At 39.1% G+C, this 15,181-nt stretch overlaps 1 pseudogene; it reads left to right on the top strand.

The window, feature by feature from the left end:
- The first annotated feature begins 6,909 nt into the window (after positions 1-6,909).
- On the top strand, positions 6,910-8,196 carry LOC102862301 (annotated as a pseudogene).
- The last annotated feature ends 6,985 nt before the right edge of the window (positions 8,197-15,181 follow it).

Raw genomic sequence — 15,181 nt, 5'->3', positions numbered from 1 at the left:
TGTACAATAACCAACAATCTACAGGATGCTAGCCTATTGCTCACCAGTTTCTCCAAAACCAGCCTACTATCTACAATCACGTGATTCATTCTCTAATGGATCTGAATATATGGGATATCTTCTAGCAAATGATCTAACCCAAGGTATGTAAAAGAGTTAGGAAACTGAGACAAGGAGGAGTAACTGATATCAGCAAGGGAGGTTTGGTAGCCTAGTAGTAAAAAAAATGCACTGCAATCCGGAAGTCACTTGGTTCGAATGCACTTGGCTGGAGAATGATGGGCAATCTCTTCTTTTGTGATTAATAACCTCAGAAAACCCATGGGAGGGTCAGCTATGGGTTAGTTCTGATTTTATGGTGCTCAAAAACAATACTGATGTCAGAAATCATGGATTTATACAGTAGGTCAAGTATTTGGAACAACATTGATTTGAGACTTTTTATAAATAGTCTGATAGTAATCTTCGCAGGAAAAAAATGTGTAAAAACACTCATCAACAACTTGCATCATTTAGATGACATACCCTTGCTTGCTGAAACTGAGGAGGACATGAAGCATTTGCTGCTGAATGTCAAGGACTGTAGACTTTAATATGGATTGAAGCTAAACATCAAGAGGACAATGATTCTCACCACTGGGCCAATAGGCAGCATCATGATATAAAGAGTAACAATTAACAATTTCAGCTTACTCCTTTCCATAATCAACACTTTGAATAGCAGCAATCAGAAAATCAAAAGATGAGTTGTACTGGGAAAATCTGCTGTCAGGAACCTCTCCAATGTACTGAAGAGCAATGACTAAGGTGCACCTCATTCAGAATATGGTCTTCACAATTAATTGCTATACATCAGTGAGCTGGACAATAACTGAGGATGGCAGAATAAGTGTTGATGCCTTTGAGTTGTGGTGCTGGAGAAGAGTATTGAGCATACCGTGGACCACCAAGAGAACAAACAGGTCTGTCTTAGAGTGAAAACAAGCTGTTCCTTTGTGGCAAGTATTTTGAAGCTCCATCTCACATACATTGAGCATGTGGCTGGGAGGGACCAGTCCCTGGAGAAGAGGATCATGCTTGGAAGGGTGGAAGGATAGTGCAGCAAAGGAAGATCCTGGATGAGATGGATTGACACTGTAACTGGTATAATAAGGATAGGTGCGTTGTAAACAGTGAGACTGGCTCAAGATAGGATATGTTTCAGAGCTATCGTACATAGGGTCCATATGAGTCATAGGTGGCTCAATGGCACTTAACAATAACAACAGCAATCTTTACCATCTTCACCTATAAGGATGCTCTTGTTGCACTTAGTTCAAGACATACTTGTTTGGTCTTTTTGTAGTCATTGAGATATTGAGGACTCTTCTCCAACAACTCAAACTCATCAGTTCTTCTGTCATCAGTAGTTAACTTCAGATGCGTAGCAAGCAATTTAAAAGACCTTTAATTAGGTACATTTGGTCTTTAAACTGGCATCATTATTTCATAACACTTTGGAGTAGTCCTTTACCATTAATTTTCCCAATGCAACTTCTTTATTTTTTTAATTTCTTGACCTTTGGTACCAAGGATGTTGATTTTGGATCTAAGTAAGATGAAATTTTACTTGAGAGCTCTAGTGACCTACTAAAGAGCTTCACCTATTTCTCTGCAGGAGAAAAATGGGCAATCAACTCTCTTTTGATTTACTGTCTCTTAAAATTCATTAGAAGATCTGCTATGGGTTGGTTTCAACTCAATGATACTCCAAAACAACAAGAAGATTAAATCATTGATAATGTCAATTGTTTTCTCCATTAGCTGTGATGTTGCCTAGTGAATCAGTGGTAAGGATTTTGTTTTCTTGACATTAAGATGTAATCCATATTGAAGTCTATAGTCTTTGATCTTCTACAGCTAATGTTTAAAAAGCAGCTCAAGGAGGAAAAAAAGGAAACACTACATGATTTTTTTAAGGTGGGCATCAAGCTTGCATTGTATCTCCATACCTACTCAGTTCATATGCTAAGCAAATTATTCGACAACATGGTTTCTATGAAGAAGAATGTGGTATCTGGACTGGAGGAAGACTTAATAATCTTCCATACACAAATGACTTAAACTTGCTTGCTGACAACAAGAAACAATTGAAGTGTTTGCTGCAGAAAATCAAACTGCTACCTTCATTATGGACTGCATTTCAATGTCAAAAACCCATAAATTTTTACCTCTGGACACATAGGCAACATCGTGCTAGATGGACAAATGACCGAAACTGTCAATGAATTAATCTTACTTGAATCCATAATCAATACATTGGGTTCCATCTGTCAGGAGATCAGGAAACATATTGCATTGAGAAAGTCTGTAGTCAGGGAGCCTCTCCACATTATTAAGTAGAAATGATACGAGTGTGAGGACTGAAGTGTGCTTGGTTCAGGCTATGGTCTTTCAATCACTTGCTATGATTCTGAGAACTGGACAATAAAAAAGGATGACTGAAGAATTGATGCCTTTGAATTGTAGTGTTGGAAAAGAGTAATGAATATTCTATAAACAAACAAATATGCCTTGAAGAATGTGCAGTCAGAGTACTCGTTAGGGGCAAAGATGATGATAACCACTCCTCTCACATACTTTGGGCCTATTGATTGGAATGGCTATTCCTTGGAGAAGGGGACATCATGGTTAGAAAAGTGGAGGAACAGGGAAGAAGATCTTCAACCAGATAAACTGACACAGAGACTGGAGTAATGGGCTGAAGTGTGTCAGAGATTGTCAGGATGACACAGCAGAGGACAGGGTTCTGATTTGTTGTTCATAGTGTCGCTATGAGCCATGCTCATAGTAGCACCTAACAACAACAACATCATCATTAGTATCACATTCAAGGAAAGATCTTGCTGAAAAGAATTCAGAACAGCTAGAACATTACATTGACAGAGAAATGCCTAAAATTCCAGCTGAATTTGGAAGTGTACTTAGATTCAAGATTTTTTTTTTGTTTTTGTTTTTGTTTTACTGTTAAGGCTCAGAAAAGTAGGAAACAGCCATGATGGAGTTCAAACCAAGATCCATCTCATGAGAAGCTGTTGCTGCTTCTGCTTCCTCTTTTTTTTCCCCTTAAGTATGTTTTATTTAAGTCACTCAGTATATTCTTTCCATCTTCTTTTAATACTTCCATGATCATTTAATATTCTGACTAAAGCATACTTGATTATGGAAACTCGAGGTTTGAATTTGTTCTTCAGTTCTTTGAGCTTAAGAAACACTGAGCTAGTTAGGCCCTTTTGATTTTCTCACTCTAGCTCCTTGCAAATGTGATTGTGATATTTTACTTTGTTATCCCGCGCTGTCTTTTGAAATCTTCTGTTCAACTCTTTAGTTTCTTGAATTTTTTCTTCTGCTTTGGCTTCTCTGCACTCCAGTTCAATATTCAGAGGTTCTTCTGACATACATTTTGGTCTTATCTTTCTCCTCCGTCTTTGCAATGACCATTTGCGATCTTCCTGGATGGTACCCTTGATATCCTCCCACAACCCATCTGGTCTTCTCTCATTAGTGTTCAAAGCCTCAAACCTGTTCTGGAGAAGGTTCTGAAATTCAGGTGGGATAGCCTCAAAGTCATATTTTGGTTCCAGTGGATTCAATTTCATTTTTCTCAGCTTCAGCTTGAATTTGCATATGAGTAGTTGGTGGTCTGTTCCACAATCAGTTCCTGGCCTAGTTTTCACAGCTGATATTGAGCTTCTCCAGCAGTTCTTTCTGCAGATGTAACCAATCTGATTCCTATACATACCATCAGGTGAAATCCATGTACATAACCTGCATTTATGTCTCTTAAAAATGTGTTTGCAATGAATGAGTCATTGTGCAAAATTCATTAATTCTGTCTCCAGCTCCATTTCTTTCAGAAGATGGAAAGAATATACTGAGTCACTGTATAGAAAGAAATTGGCAGACATGGAAGTATTTAATGAAACAACATATGAGCAAGAGCCTACAGTGATGAAGGAAGAAATTCAGGCTGCTTTGAAGGAAATAGCAAAAAATAAGGCCTTATGAATAGATGATATACCAATTGACATATTTCAGCTAACAGATGCTGCCCTGGATGTGATCACCAAGTTGTGCCAAGAAATCTGGAAAACAACCACTTGGCCAACTGACTGGAGAGATCTATATTTGTTCTCACCCCAAAGAAGGGTGACCCAACGGAGTGTGGAAACTACAGAACAATATCATTGATTTCACATGCAAGCAAGATTCGACTGAAGATTATCCAAAAATGACTGGAATAGACATCAGCAGAGAACTGCCAGAAGTCCAGGCTGGGTTTAGAAGGGGTTGTGGTACCAGGGATACCGTAGCTAATCTTAGCTGAAAGCAGGAAATACCAAAGCAATGTCTATCTGTATTTCATTGATTATGCAAAGGTGTTTGACTGTGTGGACCATAACAAATTGTGGCTGACTCCAAGAAAGGGAATCCCAGAACACTTGATCTTGCTAATGAGAAACCTATACTTGGACCAGGAGACAGTCATCAGAACAGAGCAAGGAAACAATGCATGTTTCAAAATTGGGAAGGAAGTATGCCAGGTATGTGTTCTATCTCCATACCTTTTCAACCTGAATGCAGAACAGATTATCCGGGAGGCTGGGCTCTATAAGGAGAAGTGTGGCATCAGGATTGGTGGAAGATCAATTAACAATCTGCATTATGCAGATGACACAACCTTGCTATCTGAAACTGAGGAGGACCTGAAGTGCTTGCTTCAGAGAGTCAAGGACTACAGCCTTCATTGTGGATTGAGGGTGAATGTCAAGAAGACAAAGATTCTCACCACTGGGCCAATTGGAAGAATCAGGATAGATGGTGAAGAGATTGAGATTGCTCACCGCTTTAGTCTTCTTGGCTTCACAATCAACACTCCTGGCACCAGTAGCCAGGAAATTTAAATACGTATTGGGATAGCAAAGTCTGCTGCTAAGGACCTTTCCAAAGTTCTGAAGAGCAATGATGTCTCTCTGAGACTAAGGTACGTCTGATACAGGCCATGGTCTTTGCCATCACTTGTTAGAGAGTTGGACAATGACTAAGGAGGATAGAAAGGGAATTGATGCCTTTGCGCTGTGGTTTGGGAGAAGAGTAGTGAGGGTACCATGGACTGCTAAGGAAACAAACAGATTCAACCGGAGAGGATTAAACCAGGCTGCTCCTTGGAGGCAAGGATTCTGAGGCTTTCTCTGACATACTTTGGACATGTTGTAAGGAGAGACTGGTCCTTAGAGAGGGATATCATGCTTGGTAGGGTGAAGGGACAGTGCAGGAGGGGAAGTCCCTCTGTGAGGTGGATTGATTCAGGGACTGGGGTAATCCAAATGGGTGTATCAGAGACAGTGCAATTAGCACAGAAAAGAACAGAGTTTAGGTCTGTGTGTACATAGGATCGCTATGAGTCATAAGCGTCTCGAGGGCACATAACATCACACCATACTTTATTTGGTATTACCAGGTTTGAACAAATTCATTCTTTTTTTTTAATTTCCATTCATTAATTGTTACATATTTTCTTTCCTGTGCCCCTTCCCCCAGGTTGCTTTTCTCTTCTGGAAAAAACATTCTTTCACTTTCTTTCATTGTTATACAGTCCCTGTTCCCCTCACATACTCGACCACTTCACTATACAACTCCTGTTATTATTGTCATGCCAATAACACCTAATCATATGTTCTTTTTATACAGTTCTCTCCCACATGTCTTTTAATGCAGTGTACATTATTTATCCCCTCTTTTCTTAGTTTCTCCCAGTCCCTACATCAGTCATGTTCTGTAACAGTGGCATTATACAGCATTTGTCTTTTTGTGACTGAGATATTTCACCCAGCATAATATCCTCATGATCCCCCATTTTGTGTAATGTTTCATGAGTTCTTTGTTTTTCAGTGCTGGATATGCATAATATTCCTTTATGTGAATAGATCACAAATTCTCTATACATTCGTTTGTTGATGGGCACTTTGGCTGTTTCAAACTCTTTGCTATTGTGAACAAAGTATTAATGTGCATATATCTGCTTGAATGGCAATAATGGTTTCTCTAGGGTATATTCTCAATAGTGAAATTGCTGGGTCAAGTGGTACTTTTATTTGCAACTTTTTGAGAAAGCGTCATACTGCCTTCCACAGTGGTTGCACCATTTTACACTCCCAACAACAGTGAATAAGGGTTCCAGTCTCCACAACCTCGTCAACATTTGTTGCTTACTACTCTGATACATTTTGCTATTCTTACTGGAGATGATATCTCATAGTTGTTTTAGAATTTGGGATTTAAAAGGCTATTTGGAATGAGGATTATAATTGCTGATTTGAGATAAGACTTAGATAAAAGTAGAGAAAGTATACAACACTTTTTTGCCAATGATTTCATTTTACTCATATCTACAATTAATAACCCTGGTAGCAGGAGTAAATAAATAAAATTCCTTCTTTCATTGAGTAAATCTAATTTCAAGAACCTCTTACAAATAATAATAAACAAGTATGCCAGTTTAAATGCCAGACTAACATGTGATCGAACCTATGATGTTTTCAAATGCTTCCTAAATATCTGAAATTTATAAAATGAACAAGTATGACAGAAATAAAATTGATGCCCCTGACCTGGGTGCTAAGAGTATTAAATGTCCCATGGACTGTTAAACGAACAAACAAATCTGACTTGAAGAAAGTGCAAGTAGAGTGCTTCTTAAATGGTCAAATTCTGTCACATTTAACTTGGGCATATTAGCAGGAGGAAACAGACCTTGGAGAGACATCAGGCTTGAAAAGACCAAATCAGCTGAAGAGATGAAGATCCTTAATGAGATTGATTGACACGGTGATTACCACAATGAGCTAGAGCAGAACAGAAATAATGAGGATGGCAAAGGATAAAGTAAGTTGAGATCAGCTGTCTGCTGGGTCATTAAGAGCTGTAGTTTACTTGATGACACATAACAAAAGCATGCAATCTGTATACTGAATAAATAATGCAAGATTTTGGTTTATATGAAAAGGCTATTAACATTAGAAAATTTTTAGCAACTTGCAATACACAGATAACAGAACTTTGCTTGCAGAACACACAAAATTGTAACCCTTGTTGATGTATCTTAAAAGTATAGTCTTGGCGTTGACGGTGCCGGGTGTTCCGTTCGCTGGCCGGGTGACAAAACTTCACTCAAAATGTCTAAGCATCCAACCCAGTTTATAAATGCAGAAACTCCCGGCTATGTTGGATTTTCAAATCTTCCAAACCAAGTTCACCGAAAATCAGTGAAAAAGGGATTTGAGTTCACACTGATGGTTGTTTAAAAGATTGAGAGGACTGTCCAAATTGAGGCCTCCGCTGTGGATACTGAAGAACTGGGTGTCAAGCTGCGACTGACGGTGGTGGACACACCTGGTTACGGGGACACCACCAACTACCGAGACTACTTTAAGACCATCATCTCCTACATCGATGAGCAGATTGAGCGCTACCTGCATGACGAGAGTGGCCTGAACCAGCGGCACATCATCGACAACAGGGTTCACTGCTGCTTCTACTTCATCTCTCCCTTTGGACACGGACTGAAGCCCCTGGACGTTGCCTTCATGAAGGCAATCCACATTGTTCCTGTCATTGCAAAGGCCGACACTAACGCTGAAGGAGGGAGAACGCTTGAAGAAGAGAATTCTGGATGAAATTGGAGAACATAGCATCAAAATTTATCACTTACCAGATTCAGAGTCAGATGAAGGTGAAGATTTTAAAGAACAGACCAGACTTCCCAAGGCCAGCATCCCATTTTCACTGGCTAGATCCAACCAGTTGATTGAAGCCAAAGGCAAGAAGGTTGGAGGCCGACTCTACCCTTGGGGAGTGGTGGAAGTAGAGAACCCAGAGCACAAAGACTTCCTGAAGTTGAGGACCATGCTCATAACTCATATGCAGGATCTCCGGGAGGTGACCCAGGATCTCCACTATGAGAATTTCCTCTCTCAAAGACTCAAGAGAGGCGGCAGAAAAGTGGAGAATGAGGACATGAATAAAGACCAGATCTTGCTGGAAAAGGAAGCTGAATTTCGTTGCACACAAGAGATGATTGCTCGGATGCAAGCACAGATGCAAATGCAGATTCAATCTAGGGATGGTGACAGCAATGCACATGGGCATCGCGTGTGAGAGAACACTTTCTGAGTGGAAGAGGAGACATTCTGGATGAGCGCAGTGTGGTTCTCCAGGACATGTGGGAACGTGCACCACTCGATACAGCAGCTATGCCCGAGAATGCAGTTTCTTTTATAACTCTTCGTGTGCTTCCTTTTTCCCCCCTTTTGTATACAGTAATTTTAACATTTATATCTCATTGATATGTTAATGTTCTTTTATGAAGTGACATTTTCCTTTTTTTGTCCTCCTTTCCTAATCCCGGAGCTAGAACTGCTCTCTAGGTCCACATGCAGTCAGGCCAGCCATTGGTTTCTCTGGTTGCCGCTGGCCTGACCAACTGATCAAGCATGCCCCATTGACATCTAGAAATGGTCAGGTTGGCCCAGAACAGTCCTGGTGGCAGACACACCAGCGTAACACCCAGGGGAGGACTACAGCTCCCTTACTCTTGGGTTTTGTGCACATCACTTGAAGCCAGTTTTGCTGCCACAGTTCAAGACTCAGTTCATCCACACAGATGCACCTGTTTACCAATAACATGCAACAGGGTTATCGAACAGGATATGGTGACAGTTGAGTGGCTTTTGAACAAAAGTGTTTTAAGGGGTGGATTCTTGCACTGGGTGGCTCAGAGCTGCCATTGCAGAGTGGGTGTCAACGGCCCTTCAGAGGTGCCTTTCTCTGGGCTGGTCGCAGTGGACAAACCCAGTATTGCCATGAACTCAGCTTCCTCTATGCAATTAAGATTCTCATCTACACAGTGAGAAGAGGCAAGCTCTTTTCACGCAACTCACTTTAAAGATAACTGTTCAAAGGAAGTTAACATTCTGACCTGTTGCAAAACCAGCCTTTTTTATACTTTTGTACTGCACTTTACTGTTTTTCTGTAATGATTGTGGAAGGTCCTCCTTACTGTGAGCCCAGAACTGTCACCAGCACTGAGGCCCAAGTGCCTGCCAGATAGATGTTCCTAGTCTGAGCTGAGTGGTTTCCCAAAGGGAGGCTGTCTCATCCACTTTTAACGCCTAACATTCCTTCATTTTATGAAATCTACATCTCTGTGTCTTCTGAGAATGACTTTTCCTATCTGTGCTGACTGGCTTTGTTCTGTATGCTGAGGCCCAGTGTGTCCCCTCTGGAACTCCACATGGTTGTTTTCACCTTCCTTGATGCTGAGAAATGTCTTCCCAGAAACGACCACTTAGAAGTAGGCTGACTTTTCTCCAGGGACAAGATGGCAGAGGTCGGGTTCAGGATATTCCTCTTCCTTCACTTGAAGGAGTCAAGAAGACAATTTGCCTGTGGACAGGGACAGAGCTGTCTTGTTTTGGCCAGACTAAAACTGATGGTGGCCAGTCATGAAGGTATACTAAAAAAAAATTAAGCTAAGGCTTTGGGGACTCTGGTTACTTTGATTGCTGTGGAAAAAAAGGCCAACTGTTTTCCCCAGAAAATGTCCCGTGACTGACTTCATTGGGCCATTTTCGCACTTACTAGCTAAATTACTATGCTAAAGAAACTATTGTTCATAGGGTTGTTTACGGGTCATACTCATTGGTACCAGCAGCAGCAACAACAGAGTAACTAAAAGGGTGAGAGGAAGAAAAACTTTTGCAAATGGTCAGTATAAACCTTGTGAGTTTGGGACAAAATACATGGGACAAAGTGTCACCATAGTGGCTGAGAGGACCTACATCTACCCAGAATGACCTAGCCTAGACTTCGCCTGGCACATAACCACTATTGCTAAAAGGTTCTGTACCTATAGAAATCTATTTTGAAAACACTTATTTTACACAGCAATTTTGTATTCATTAAAATTAACCTTTTATCAATAAAGCACTATGGTTTAGATATTATAAAAAAAGTATAGTCTTAAATACTGATAAAGCTTCAATAGAAAGGAAACATAAATCTATAAAACTGAACCAATCAACAATGTCAAGACAAATTAAGAAAATATTGAAATTTATAAGGCTTTTATTTACCTTGCATATACAATCAATACAATAGAAATAATAGTCATAAAAAAAATTTGCATTGCAATGAGCAGATCTCCTGTCTTTAATATTTTAAAGAGTAACAGTGTCCCTTTGAAAGACTAAAATGTGTTATATTTAAGCCACAGTATTTTCCATTTTTTCATATGTTTTGAAGGTTAGACATTGTGTAACAAATACTCAAGTAGAAAAGATTTCCTATAATAGTGGTGTTGGTAAGGAATGTTGTATATAACAAGGATTGCTAGAATGCTCCTCAGTTAAAAGTTGGAGAGGAAAGCTTCGTTTCACCTGTGAATGGAGGGATGTGTGAAACATATTGTGAGTACATGAAACAGTGTATACAGAATTTGTATGCAAACTTACAAAAACAATTTCATTTTTTAAAAATATTTAAGAGCAAAAAAGGAGTGGTGCTCCTGCCAAACAATTACCTTAGTAGTAAACTATGTCTTTTAGTGCTATAGAGGTGATTCATATTTTATTATTGTTGTTATGTGCCTTAGATTTGCCTGCAACTCATAATGACCTAATGTACAACAGTCCTAAACCCTGCTCTATCCTGTGCCAATCTCATGTCTTTGACACACCTAGCCCCATTACCCCAGTAACTGAATCAATCCATATCATAGATGGTTGTCCTCTTCTGCACTGTCCCTATGCACTCCCAAGCATGACATCCCTCTCCAAGGACTGGTCCCTCCTTGTAACAAGTCCAAAGTATGTCAGATGAAGCTTCAGAATCCTTGCCTCCAAGGAGAAGCCTGGTTTCACCCTCTCCAGGATGAAACGGTTCATTTTCTTAACAGTCCTCTCCAGTACCACAGCTCAAAGGCATCAATTCTCCTTCTATTGTCCCTAGTCATTGCCTACCTCTCTGATGCATAGCAAGTAGTTGTAAAGATTATACTGTCTGGATCAGGCACATCTTGATCTTCAGAATCACATTACAGCTCTTCAGTACTTTGGAGAGGTCTCTGACAGCAGACTTTCTCAATACAGTACATCTTTTAATTTCCTGGCTGGTTATACCAAGAGTGTTGATTGTAGAGTCATGCAAACTAAAGCTATTAACAATCTCAATCTCTTCACCCTCTGTCATGATGCTGCCAATTGGCCCAGTGATGAAAATCTTTGTTTTCTTGATTTTAAGCTTCAATCTATACTGAAGGCTACAGTCCTTGACCTTCTGCAGTAAGCATTTCTTGTCTTCCTCAGTTTCAGAAAACAGGGTTGTGTCATCTGCATAATGCACATTATTGATAGATTTTCCACCAATCCTGACACCACACCTCTCCTCATAGAGCCCAACCTCATGGATAATCTGTTCTGCATACAGGCTGAAACGGTATGGAGACAGGACACATTGCTGGCATATGTCCTTCCCAATTTTGAACCATGCATTGTTTCCTTGCTCTGTTCTGATGACTGCCTCTTGGTCCAAGTACAGGTTTTTGCATTAGCATGATGAGGTGTTCTGGGATTCACATTCTTCCCAGAGTCAGCCACAGTTTGTTATGATCCACACAGTTAAACCCTTTGCATATTCAATGAAACACAGATAGACATTCTTCTGGTATTCTCTGCTTTCAGCTAAGACCCATCTAACATCAGCTACAATATCCCTAATACCATGATCCCCTTCTGAACCTAGCCTGGACTTCTCGCAGTTCTCTGCTGATGTGCTGTTCCAGTCATTTTTGGATTATCTTCAGTAAAATCTTGCTTGCATGTGAAATCAACGATATTGTTCTATAGTTTCCACACTCTCTTGGGTCACCCTTCTTTGGGAAGGGAACAAATATAGATCTCTTCCAGTCAGTCGGCCAAGTGCTTGTTCTCCAGGTTTCTTGCAACAGCTTAATGAGCACATCCAGGGTAGCATCTATTAGCTGAAATACGTCAATTGCTATACCATCAATTCCTGGAGCATTATTTTTACCATTTCCTTCAAAGCATCTTCCCTAGTACCATGACCTCTTCTAAAAGTAGCCTACACATCTAGGAGTTCTCTTTTGATGTACTGTTCCAGTTGGTTTTCCATAATTTTCAACACAGTCTTGCTTGCATATGATATTAATGATAGTGTTCAAGAATTTCTGCACTCTGTCATGTCAACTTTCTTTGGAATGGGAACGAATATAGGTCTCTTCCCATCAGTTGGCTAGATGATTGTCCTCCATGCTTCTTGGCACAACTTAGTAAGCACATTCAGGGCAGTATCTTTTTTTGTTGAAATATATCAATTGGTATACTGGTCATTTCCTGGAGTCTTGGTTTTGCCAGTTCTTTTAGCGCACCTTGCACTTCTTAATTCATCACTATAGGCTCTTGTTCATACATTATTTCATTAAATTCTTCTTGTCTGCCAATTCTTTTTGGTAGAATAACTCTATATACTCTTTCTATCTTCTTTTAATACTTCCTGGATAATTAATATTCTGGCCAAAGAATCCTTAAGTATTGCAACTTGGCACTTTAATTTGTTCTTCAGTTCCTTGAACTTAAGAATTGCTGAGCAATTTCGGCCCCATTGGTTTCTGGATTCCAGCTCTTTGCACAATTCATTATAATATTTTACTTAATATATATTCATATATGAACATGCTTATAAATTATTACTTAACAAACTAAAATTTCATCTATGTAAGACTTTTTCTGATTTCTGAATACATGCACAGATGTCACACAGTTCAAGAATTTTAATGAATAATTTTTACTGTAAATTTCACATATGATTTAAGTAAAATGTTATTTTTTAATTTAAAAAAAATAAGAAACAAAAGCTTCAGTTTGGGTAAACTAGATTATCAGTGAAAAAGAGGACCATGCTTAAAAAGATGAATTGTCAGAGTAGCTGCAACACAGGGTATAAACTGGGTAGGTATTATCAGGATATCATAAAATCAGGCAAGACTTCATACTGTTTTGCACAGTGTTGCAATACATTAAATTATTTTGCCTCTTCATAGATATTTCATGGAAGCATTGGAATTGCTTTTGCAAGTGCAATTGAAATGTTTTGTGATCAATATTCAAATTTAATTATATGTTATTAGTATTATTTTTGTTACATATTGTGGAAGCAGAACCAATTCATACCTGCAAGTTTTCAGAGGAAGTAAATCACACAGGAGGAGAATGTCAATCTTTCCTCTGAGGATCAACTGGTGAATTCAAACACTATCCTTTAGATTTGACAGCACAACTACTTACCACTAAGTCATCAATGTCCCTTCATTGTATACTAGTCAAATTTATTAATTGTGTTATATTTATTTATTAGCTTATGATTTTCAACTTTGTTTTAATTGTCAAAGATCATGTTTAAACCCAGCGTTTGAATACATTAAATAGCTTATTTTAAAAGCAAATTTTAAAGCAGTAAGAGTAAAATTTATGAAATGTATATACATTTAAAGACAAATTTGTAAGAAACTAGAAAATAACATTATAATACTTTAACATTTCATTATGAATTTAACTTTAAAGTTACTCTATTACCCCATTGTTGGCTGCAGAAAATGTACATGTGGTTTCAGAAGACAATTTTATTAATTTGGTTGAGGAGCTGGCTTGGGGTTTGTGACATATGAAGGGAAAAAAATCTATCAACATACATAAAATTCACCATTTAATCCTTCTTCCCTGACAAAAAAGAAGTTACTCTTGCATTAATTGGAGCTCTGGTGCCCTAATCTACAGAGAGTTGTGCTGTTAACCCAAAGACTGTGTCTTTCTGGTAGTTGACATAGTGTCATGAAGAACAAGATCTACTGAGGAGTCTGCTAGTACAACGCCTGCCATGAATAATAAATGAAGGTCAGTGCTCACAGTATATGTGGTGATTACTTAGTATTTTCCCTATAAAGTGTGACAAGTTAACTAAAAACATTTACTTCTTTTGGAATAGCTATAATTAAAGTGCCAGAATTAAAGTAAGCTAATGGAAAGGTGTACACTAAGGATGCAACCTATCTCTATACCTTTTCATTTTATATATTGTTGTTTTGTGCCATAGAGTCACTTGTGATTCATAGTATGTCACTGTCTGTTCATTGACAACCTACAGCAACACCCTGATGAGAGTAAGTACAATAGAGATACACCACTCCAAGAGAGGATCAAAGAGTCAATCCAACTCAGTTTTATTGGGACTGCACTGCACTTATATAAACAGGAAGGCAGGATAGGGTGGGCTTACAGATGTGGGACATACGGATTTGTTAGGAGAACCTCAGTCTCATTCGGACCACTCCCAGCTCAACAAACATGGCAGCTGTTTCCCAGGTGGTGAGCTTTCTCAAGCTGGTACAGTGAAACACAAGAGAGCTTTCTCTACCCCATATTAAAGGCTATTGGGAGGCTTGTGCTTATCTGGAGCTTAGGCAATCTATCCTGGCCAGAGTCACTCACTTCCTCCCCAACTTTCTGCAACAATACTGATCCTTTGTAAAGGGAAGAAATCAAGAAATGAAAGAGCTGAACAGAAGATTTCAAAGGACAGCTCAGGAAGACAAAGCAAAGTATTACAATGAAATGCAAAAAGACCTGGAGTCGGGAAATCAAAAGGGCCACAATCACTCAGCCTCTCTTAAGCAGAAGGAGTTGAATAACAAATTCAAGTCTTGAGTTGCATTACTTGAGGGTGCTTTGGGAAGAGTATTAAATGATCCAGGAAGCATTAAAAAAAAAAGATGAAAGGAGTAAACAGAGTCACTGTACCAAAAAGAATTAGCTGACAAAGAAGAATTTAATGAAACAATATATGAGCAAGAGCCTGTGGTGATGAATGAAAAAGTTCAAGCTGCTGTAAAAGAATTGGCATAAAACAATGACACAGGAATTGATGGCATACCAATTGACATATTTAAAAAAAAACAGACAGTGCCCTAGATGCCACTCACTAAGTTGTGCCAATAAATGTAGAGGACAACCACCTGGCCAACTGACTGGAAGAGATCTATACTTGTTCCCATTCCAGAAAAAGAGACCTG

The sequence above is a fragment of the Elephantulus edwardii genome, unplaced genomic scaffold (genome assembly GCF_000299155.1).
Source record: "Elephantulus edwardii isolate Elephantulus edwardi_28Jun2011 unplaced genomic scaffold, EleEdw1.0 scaffold00107, whole genome shotgun sequence".
Classification (NCBI taxonomy): domain Eukaryota; kingdom Metazoa; phylum Chordata; class Mammalia; order Macroscelidea; family Macroscelididae; genus Elephantulus; species Elephantulus edwardii.
The sequence above is the reverse complement of the archived record's forward strand: the minus strand, read 5'-3'. Positions and strand labels throughout refer to the sequence as shown.